Source organism: Halichoerus grypus, chromosome 15, assembly GCF_964656455.1.
Source record: "Halichoerus grypus chromosome 15, mHalGry1.hap1.1, whole genome shotgun sequence".
Classification (NCBI taxonomy): Eukaryota; Metazoa; Chordata; class Mammalia; order Carnivora; family Phocidae; genus Halichoerus; species Halichoerus grypus.
The window spans coordinates 52,031,213-52,042,102 of NC_135726.1; positions in this window are offsets into that span (position 1 = coordinate 52,031,213).

Genomic DNA, 10,890 nt, shown 5'->3' on the forward strand with positions numbered 1-10,890 from the left:
TTTTTTAATATATTTCCCCACATTAAAAAATACCACATCACAGGGGCGCCTGGGTGGCTCAGTTGTTAAGCATCTGCCTTCGGCTCAGGTCATGATCCCAGGGTCCTGGGATCGAGCCCCACATCGGGCTCCCTGCTCCACGGGAAGCCTGCTTCTCCCTCTCCCACTCTCCCTGCTTGTGTTCCCTCTCTCGCTGTGTCTCTGTCAAATAAATAAATTCTAAAAAAAAAAAAAAAATACCACATCACAGACATTTAAAAGCACCCAAACAAATGCATTATGTAATCCAAACAACATTAGATAGTGTGGTCAGTTAACTCATTCCCCCACAGATGATGCAGTAATTTTTTCTATCCGCCTCTGCTTATAGATTTGCACTTTTTGTGGCAGAAAGAGTGCTGGGGAAGACCAGAGAGCTGTGGGGTCTGTGCTAAAGCTCACTGCAGGGCATGTCCAGGCCTGTAACACTGCCCCCAGGAGTCCCGGCTCAACCCAGCGCATCTGTCCTGCTCAATGAAATGTCAGGCGTGGCTCCCACAGATCCGGCCCTGGATCTTGTCCAGGCCTGATGGTCATGTACTAGCAAGAGAATGCAGGGCAGGTCTCAGCGTGGCAACATGGCTTTAGGGATCATCTTAGTGCTCTGTGTGAGATTGGCATTTCTCCCGCGACTTGGGCGATTTTGAGGAAGACAAGGAGCTTAGTTGTCCGAGGCTTAGTTGTTTCCGTTACGATACCACATTTCCTGTGACTCCCACTTTCAAGCTTCTGGCTCCATTTCACCAAAGCCATATCCTGGCTCTGCAAAACGAGCTCTTGAAAAATTGTTCTCCTGTAGGAAGATATGGAAATGTCTGGGAAAAAAAAAACAAAACATACTAGGTAGGGGTGACCACATCATCAAAAAATCTGTGCGTAACACATAACAACGTAAACTTGCTATGCATCGTTTAATTCATTTAGAAGTGTAGAGTCTGTGCTTCTCACCCCTGAAAAGAAAGTGAGGGGAAAAGATGAAAACCACAAATTGGGAAAAATATTAACAGCATTATATAACAGACATGGGCTAATTCACTTACCAAAAGTTAATAGGAAATAAGAAAAAGCCTGACAGAAAAATACACAAAGGCCATGAACATGTAGTTTAGAGAAAAGAAATCAAGATGGCTAATAAGGGTGTGACAGGAACACTCAACCCCATTCCTATATAAGAATCAAAAACAATGAATTATATGGGGGCACCTGGCTGGCTCAGTTGGTGAAGCACATGACTCTTGATCTCGGGGTTGTAAGTTTGAGCCCATGATCGGTGTCGAGATTACTTAAAAATAAAATCTTTAAGGGGCGCCTGAGCGGCTCAGTCATTAAGCGTCTGCCTCCGGCTCAGGTCATGATCCCAGGGTCCTGGGATCAAGCCCCGCATCGGGTTCCCTGCTCAGCGGGAAGCCTGCTTCTCCCTCTCCCACTCCCCCTGCTTGTGTTCCCTCTCTCGCTGTGTCTCTCTCTGTCAAATAAATAAATAAAATCTTTAAAAAATAAAAAATAAAAAATAAATAAAATCTTTAAAAATTTTTTTAAAAGCAATAAATTATAGTTTTTCACCAATCAGAAATTTAAAAGCTGGGGGCGCCTGGGTGGCTCAGTCGTTAAGCGCCTGCCTTCGGCTCGGGTCATGATCCCAGCGTCCTGGGATCAGGCCCCGCATCAGGCTCCCTGCTCCTCGGGAAGCCTGCTTCTCCCTCTCCCACTCCTCCTGCTTGTGTTCCTGCTCTCTCTCTCTCTCTCTGTCAAATAAATAAATAAAATCTTTAAAAAAAAAAAATTTAAAAGCTGGATAAAAACCCACTGCTGTTGAGGCTGTGGAGAAATGGTCGGTCTCACCCGCTATTGGTGGGAAGGTGGATTTGTCCAGTCGAGATGCTCTAGATGCCTGTGATTTCAGGGCTGATTAAATCATCCACTGGGCATTCTTAGGATGAAATACCATGTGCTGATGTGAAAGGCTTTCTAGGCTGTCATTTAAGGAAAAAATCCCAAGAATGCACATTAAGATCGCAATTGTTTAAAGATGAAGGAAGATTTGTATATAAGTGCTGGTATATGAATAATTTATTTCTCTGGAAGTGATAAGTAAAAAAGCAGTAGTAAGAAACTGTCGCTGTTGTTATTTTGGCGACAGGGACCATGGGGGATTCAAATAGTGATATGGAGAGTCTCACTTTTCATATCTTGCTTTTAAATACTCTTTGAATATTACAACCACACGCACAAATCATTAAATAAATAATGAATTAATTAATTAATGAAATAAAAGTAGCCAGAGATAGTACAACCACTTTAGAGAACTATTTGGAAGTTTCTTAAAACGTTCAACGCCTGTTGTGTGACCCAGGCATTCCAATCCTAAGGATTTACCCAAGAGAAATGAAAACATGTCCACTGAAGCCACGTACATGAATATTCATAGCAGCATCTTGCTCATAATAGCCCAAACCTGGAAACCACTCAAATGTTTTCGTTTCCCTGGGGTAGATTCCTAGGAGCAGCACATCCGTTTAAGAGAATGTCACTCAATAATAAAAAGGAATGAAGGACTGATACCCACAACAGTATGGACAAATCGCAAAGGCGTACTTGTCTTAGTTCATAATACCACAGACTAGGTGGCGTATAAGCAACAGACATCTATTTCTCACAGTTTTGCATGCAGGACATCCACGATCAGGGTGTCAACATGGTTCTGGGGAGAGTCCTCTTCCAGGTTGTAGACGAGTGACTTGTCCCTTTACCCTCACATGGAGGAGAGAGGGCAAGGGGTCTCTCTGGGGTCTCCTAAAGGGCACGAATCCCATTCACGAGGGATCTACCCTCATGACCTAATTACTTCCCCAAAGCCTCACCTAAAACCATCACCGTCACATCGGGGGTTTGGATTTCAACATAAGGATTTGGCGGGGGACACAAACACTCAGCTTATACCATTAGTGTATGATTCCATTTCTGAGAAGTTTTCAGAACAGGAAAAACTCATCTATGGGTGAACAAAAAAATCACAGCTGTGCTTGCTTCGGTGGGGGACAGAGTGTGGCTGCGGGAGGGCACGAGGAAACTTTGTGGAGTGCTGGAATGTTCTGTGTCTGGTGGTTGCACAGGTGTAAGTATCTGCCCAAACCTACAGACTCGGACACTTAGAATGTGTGCATTTCACTGCCTGTAACTTTTATAACTTATAACTTTTATAAAAGCAATTTTTAAAAAGTAACCAGGGGGAGATTTCATTTTCGTCTTGACAATGCTGTGAGCTGAATAATTAACAGTGGAAAAACCATAGCAATGTTGAACAGTCAAGCCACATCACCGATGGGGCTGGTTTAATGCATTTTGTGTACAATTATAAATCTTGTGGTAAGCCGGCTCCAGCCCACTCAACGGGCCCGTGTACACTTCCGATCAGTGTGCTGTGGATTAAGACCGTTTGTAGTCCAGGGACGCCTGGATGACTCAATCGGTTGAGCGTCCGACTCTTGATCTCGGTTCAGGTGTTGATCTCAGGGCTCGGGTCTTGATCTCAGGGTCGTGAGTTCAAGCCCCACGTTGGGCTCCATGCTGGGCATGGAGCCTACTTAAAAATAAATAAGTAAAGCAATAAATAAGTAAATAAAGAAATAAAATAAGACAACCATTTGTAGCCCAGCATAGGTCTGTGTTTAAAATTCAGACCTGACACATTTGTTCTTATAAAATCGTGCATGTGATCCACATCTCATGTGTGTGGATGTCACGTTCAGGTCAAGGTCAAGGGGCTCAAGATGTTTGGGGGATGCTGCTTGGTCCATGGTGAGGGTACAATAGATCTACACCCCCGAGGAGCTGCTGGAGAAGGTCCTGTTGCAGCCTGTGACCTTGACATTTCTGAGGGGGCAGGTGTTCAGTTATTGGAGGATATTAATGATTCCAGATGAATCAAATTCTCCATTGTTGGCTTGCCAGCATCTGGATTGGTTTAACTGAACCACATCCTGACTTTACAAGGCAAACTATTTAAAATCTGCTACCCCCTTGGGGCGCCTGGGTGGCTCAGTCGTTAAGCGTCTGCCTTCAGCTCAGGTCATGGTCCCAGGGTCCTGGGATCGAGCCCCGCATCGGGCTCCCTGCTCAGCGGGAAGCCTGCTTCTCCCTCTCCCACTCCCCCTGCTTGTGTTCCCTCTCTGTCAAATAAATAAAACCTTTAAAAATAAAATAAAAATAAAAATAGAAAAATAAAATCTGCTACCCTCTGAGAATGGCCAGAACATTCAGGAGAACACAAATCAATCTGGGCAGGTGAGCCGGCAGACAATGACATGGATTATGAAGCTGTGATGTTAGTATAGTTTGTTCATGAGGAAGAAACAGGCCAAAAAAACAGCGGGGCAGAATGATGAATCCAGAAATAAAATGTCATATATCTGGGAATTCAGACTCTAAGCAGGGTGCTATTTATTTTAAATTAGTAGAAAAGAAAAGAGATTTTTTCTCAGCATGGCTGGTGCTTACGAAACTGGCTGGCCATTTGGAAGAAAAGACTGAAGTTGGATTCTCCACCTCTTTCTTTGTTTTCCCAAATACCTTCCAGATGGCTCAAAGACGTAAATGTAAAAATGAAATCAAGAGACATTTAGGTAAAAACAGAAGCAACGCTATAGCATGGTGACCATAGTTAATGTTATTGTATTTCACAGGGGCGCCTGGGTGGCTCAGTTGTTAAACTCTGCCTTTGGCTCAGGTCATGATCCTGGGGTCCTGGGATCGAGCCCCACGTGGGGCTTCCTCCTCAGTGGGAAACCTGCTTCTCCCTCTGCCCCCTACCCCCGCCCCCCACTCACACTCTCTCTTTCAAATAAATAAAATCTTAAAAAAGAAAAAGAAAAAGAAACGGATCTCTGAATGCTGCTTTCCAGGCCATACCTTCAAAACCTTTTACTGGAAAGTTAGCATATCTTAAGTGTTCAGGTAGATACATTTTATTATTTTTTTTTTTTTTAAGATTTTATTTATTTATTTGACAGAAAGAGCACAAGCAGGGGGAGTGGCAGGCAGAGGAAGAGGGAGAAGAAGGGGTTTATTCTGGTTTCCTATATTTGTCAAATTTTTTTAAGTAGGCCCCACACCCAACATGGAGCCCAATGCGGGGCTTGAACTCACGATCCTGAGATCAAGACCTGAGCCGAGATCAAGAGTCGGACACTCAACCGACTAAGCCAACCAGGCGCCCCTACTTTGTCAATTTCTAACTAAGCACTCATATTGTTTTTATTTTTCTTAAGTTGCAAACATTCAGCCATAAAAAGAATGAAGTACTGATATGTGCTATGATGTGGCTGAATCTCTAAAACATTAAGCTAAATGAAAGAAGCCAGGCACAAAAAGCCACATATCGTACGATTCTATTTATATGAAATGTCCAGACTCGGGAAATCTATAGGGAGGGAAAGTAGATTAAGTGGTTGCTGGGGTCCAGGGTGGGGGAATGAGGAGCTAGTGCTTAGTGAGTAAGGGTTTCCTTTTGCAGTGATGAAAATATTCTGGAACTAGATAGAGGTGGTGGTGGCACCACTTTGTGAATGCACTAAAATGCCCACTGAATGGTATGCTTTATTTATTGTTTTTTTTTTATTGTTTTTTAAAGTAAACTCTACCCCCAGTGTGGGGCTGGAACTCGACCCTGAGACCAAGCCTCGCATGCTCTGCTGACTGAGCCAGCCAGGCGCCCCTGAATTGTACACTTTAAAATGACTAATTTTATGTTATGTGAATTTCAATTCAATTTTTTAAAAAAGTATTAAAAAATCTGGGCGCCTGGGTGGCTCAGATGGTTAAGCGTCTGCCTTCGGCTCAGGTCATGATCCCAGGGTCCTGGGATAGAGTCCCGCATCGGGCTCCCTGCTAGGCGGGGAGCCTGCTTCTCCCTCTGCCTCTGCCTCTCTCTCTCTCTCTCTCTCTCTCTCTCTGACTCTCATGAATAAATAAATAAAACATTAAAAAAAAAAAGTATTAAAAAATCTGGCAGCTGGCTCATGGATCCTTTTTGAGGGGAGTAGGGTGGCTGTTCTTTATACTTTCCCTGCATTAAAAAAGCCACCAAGCCAAACACATGTGGAAACCACATTACCTCTCACTGCCGGGTAAATTAGTTCCGCTGCAGATCTTGGAAGAAGGCGTTTCCTGTCATCTTTAGATATGTATTTGAGTTTATAAATCAGCATGTTTTTGGTTAGGAGCACTTTTGGCTTCCCAAGGGTCAAGTTTTAAAATTCCAGCCTGGGCTCATCCATTCTTGCAAAACCGGAAAAACAAGAGGACTTGCAGAGTGTAGTCTGGTAAAGCCCTGGGGCCCCAGTCTCGGCGGGAATGTTCTGGAACAACAGTGAATGTGTAGCTAATGCCAGTGATTATAGTCTACTTTCATATTTGAGGTGATTGAGTATTCCTTTTATGACTTTCACACTTAGGTAAGAATTGTGAGCATTTAGAGAATGTTCAAGAACAAAGCTCTGAAGCAAAAATGTCCTACCACTGCTTTTTCAAGATTCTGTACATGCTTAACTGAAGCATTTTCTGTGAATCTAAGGTGAGCTGTTTTAACATGCAAGAATAGGGAGGGGAAAAAATTTGAAACAACCAGAAAACAGAGAGGTCAATGATGAAACAGGATTGGCTCTGATTAAATATGGAAAATGTATTATAAACCTATAATTAAAATAGTTTGGTACAGAGTGAAGATTGGGAGAATATCGAGTCTGGAACAGAGCTACATAAATATACAAATCTCGTTTCCGACAGAGGTGGGGCTTCAACTCCTTGTGGGAAAGATGAATTATTCACAAAATGGTATTGGGACAATAAGCTAATTATTTGGGGAGACAGAAGCTGCCCCTTACATCAAAATCAATACTAGAAAGATTAAAAGATGTATAAGATGAAATTGGAAGAGTTGCAGAGAGAAAGAGTGGTGGGTAATTGAACATCTTGAAGGGGAGAGAGCTTTTCAAAGCCGGCTGGACTCGGGGAGTGCCAAGGTCAGGTGACCCCCCCATAAATGTAGGCCCAAGTTGGGACTGGGGTGTTCCTGTCTCATGTAATGCAAAACCCTCAAAGAAAACCAGTCACTTAGCCACTGGGACCACAGAAAAGTTAAATTTCTTTTTTTAAGAGAGAGAGCATGCACAAACAGGTGAAGGGGCAGGCAGAGCAGGCAGAAGGAGAAGCAGGATCCCTGCTAAGCAGGGAGTCCGATGCGGGACTCGATCCCAGGACCCTGGGATCATGACCTGAGCCGAAGGCAGACGCATAACCGACTGAGCCACCCATGTGTCCCTAAATTTCTTATATGGGAAAGAAAAAAAAAAACAGTCAAAAGACAGTGACACACTGGGGGGAAATAGACAAAGTCTTTATACCTTCCTTCATGAAAATCTTATGTAAATGATCCAGATCCATGTAAATGATCCAGAACTCCTGAGAACAAGGGCCAAGGGACAAGAATAGGAAATTGTCAGAAAAACAAATACCAATGGCCATAAACACGTAAAAAGATGCTCAGCCCCACACTCAAAGCAAGGCACAGGGGCGCCTGGCTGGCTCAGTCGGAAGAGCATGCGACACTTGATCTCCAGGTAGTGAGTTTGAGCCCCATGTTGGGTGTAGAGATTACTAAAAATAAATAACTTTAAGAAAAGAAAAGAAATGCACAGCAAAAAACAGCCACGAGGGAAGGATGGACATCCAGATCAATGGAATGGAGCTGAGGGTCTAGACAACACCCGTGAGATGCCATGTCCCACGCATCTGATGGGCAAAAGCTCTGGACTTTGTGTAATGTCCCGTGCTGGCAAGTTTCCAAAGAATAATCTCACTCGATCCCGCCGGGAGTGGGAACCGGTCCGGGGACAATGTGGCGAAAGCTGTCGCACTTTCAAGATGGCCCTTGTTTTGGGTCCTAGTGGTTTTCTCCAACCTTATATACTCTCAAATGCATGCCACAGTACCCACTCGAGAAATATCGAAGGGGAGTCTGTGTAAGAGTGAAAAGTGAAAGTAATCCAAGTGCCCGTCAATATGGAACTGGAAGAATTAATTGTGGGAGGATGGGATGCTCCCTGGGCCTTAAAAAGAAAGGCTGAGATGTCTTTCGCTGATGCAGAACAACTTGGAAAATATTTTAATATTTTAAAATGAAAATACCGAGGTGCGGTAGGGGCCACGTGAGATCAGTCATTTCCATATAAATGAAAACCATTATGTGGTTATACAAATGGTAGGATATGCATCCATTTTCTTTTTCCTGGAGGGAAAAAATAACTGTGAAGACATTACTTCTGAGATGGGGAACTCCGTGGAGGTGGCACGGGGGTGGGGCTTGTGATATGGGGACACGTTATTACTGTCCCTATCTGTAATTCTCACATTTGATAACACATACGTTTTTAAAATGCCGACGTGTCAAGATAGTTGGACATTTTTCATTTTCTCTATTTTTCTTTGCTGTAAAAAACAACACGGTACTTAGAAAGAGGTTAAATTACTCCCAAAGCCACATTCACGGATATTGCTAAGTTAACCAGATTTTCCTACAGTTCCTGGAAGTGTCTCCTGCCATTTCTGAACAAATATTTGCACTTATTATAAAGCGTCTTTGTGTTGGAAGGTGTATCCCTGCAGAACACTGGTTAAAGTTTAGATTTGGGGTACAGGCATGTCCGCTCCTGAAAAACTAGCAACTATTTCTGCAAAGCACATGCCTTGTCACGCTCAACTCAATGACAAGGAAACCTCAGGGACAGATGCCGTGGAAAAGCTCCAGTCCCTGCGTGATCAGTCGGTAAAAGCAAGTGAATGCGTAACAACTGAGGGCCTGCTCACGTGCTGGGGGGGTGGGGCGCGGGCTGGGTGCCTCCCGGTGACTTTGACATTCAGGCTGAGCAATGTGAACAGCTGTCCATGGTCTTAGTAACTTAACTGAAAAACAAACTCCCCACTACCTCTTTGTCCAGCTCCTTGAGGTTACATAGGAGTTGCAAATTAAGCTGTTGAAAACTTGTTACGGTAGGAAAGCAACCGAGAAATTTTGGAAAGGAAGTGTAATGGTGGGGGAGGGGCGGGGTGCCGAGTAAGCCCTGTCTGGCTGCAAAATGCATCATAAATGTATGACATTCCTAACAGTTTGGTGCCCCCAAAGATGAGATTTTCGGGTTTGATGAAGACCGTATTATTGCAAATCAGCAGACAAGATAAGAACCAAGTGGCCGAACGTTTGGAGAATAGAGAAATAAAAGCTGGATTCCTATGTCCCTTTTACTGAGATAAATTCCAAATGGGTCAAAAATTTAAATGCAAACCATGGAGCCATCAAGTGCTTCAAAACACGGTAAATTGTGTTAACTATACTGGAGTTAAAATAAAACAAATGGTGTGTTCGTAGATGCTCTTAAAGTGGAGCTACTGTTTTCCTAAAAAGAAAAACAAAACTCAGAAGGTTCTTAGCGGCAAGGTTGATACATTTGAATTCTAAAGCTTGTATGTGACCAAAGAATCATAAAGAAAGTTTTAAAAACTGACAAACTGTGAATGCGTGTATTTAAAATCATCCTGCTGATATGTTTTCCCCCTCTATTTTCAAGACCTTTTTTTTTTTTTAAAGAAATTTATTTATTTATATTTTAAGTGATCTCTGCACCCAGCGTGGGGCTTGAACTCACAACCCTGAGATCAAGAGTCACATGCTCTACCAAATGAGCCAGCCAGGCACCCCCAAAACCTTTATTTATTGTATTTTTTAAATTGTATTTTCCTTGAACATTTTAATGGTTATTAAATGCGCTGGTCTCATTTTCTTTTCAACAATGTCTTGGCTCGTGTGACCTGGTTTTAAACAGCTGCTTATTCTAATCGCCATTACCCAGATCCAGAAGGATTCAAAGTGGAGCCATGGGGGAATTTTTTTTTCCCCCAAGCAGAATTGCAAAACTCTTGTCATTTCTTATCATAAATGAAAAAGTCACGAGGGAAACACCCTGAATTTGCCGGAATGCAGCCTTTTAGACTCACAGCAAACCCTGTGTTCAGGCTCATTACACAATCACTTGTTGTTATAAAGTTTTTATGTCACCAAGGCTGAATAAATCCTGGGCAGATGCTCCTGTCATTTCTCGGAGCCTGAGGAATGTGAGCGGTGGCAGCTGCCGAGTTGGACAATCTCACATGTGTGGACGTGTTGGGCCTGGGGTATTCGGATAGAGCTATGTGTCTTATTCAGGCAACAGATTTATAAGAGCGATCAGACCTGCAGAAAAGGAAAAAGGAAAAAAGGAAAGAGAAAAGAATCCCTGTAGTTGCAGCCAATAATGTGGTCTTGGCTTGGAACACATTTTATTTTTAGGTTGTGGTGGTTCGGTTTTTATTTAATAAGGGTCCATATAAAGAACGAACAAGAGATGACCCATAATCCCACAGCAAAAATAGCCCCCGTGGACATTTTAAAACAAAATATGCACAGCGTTAGACATTCCAACAGCGCAGGATTGAAAATAGAAAGCACTCCGCCATCGTATCCCTCCTCCGCCTCCCCAAAACCAACGACCATAATACGTTCTCAATTTTCCTTCCAAAGAGAAGAAATGCTTTACGTATATACCAGCACATCTCTCTATGTGTAAGTGCATGTATATGTGTGAATAATGTATGTATATATGTGTGTGCATATGCATGTATGTTTTGTGTTTATGTGTTATATGATTCTGTGTATGACAAGAGCAGAAGCAGTGAGGTCCCTCAAGACCTAGCTTGGAAGCCACACTGTATCATTCTGCCTCCTGCTATTGGTCACAGCAGTCACAAGAGCCGCCCAGATCC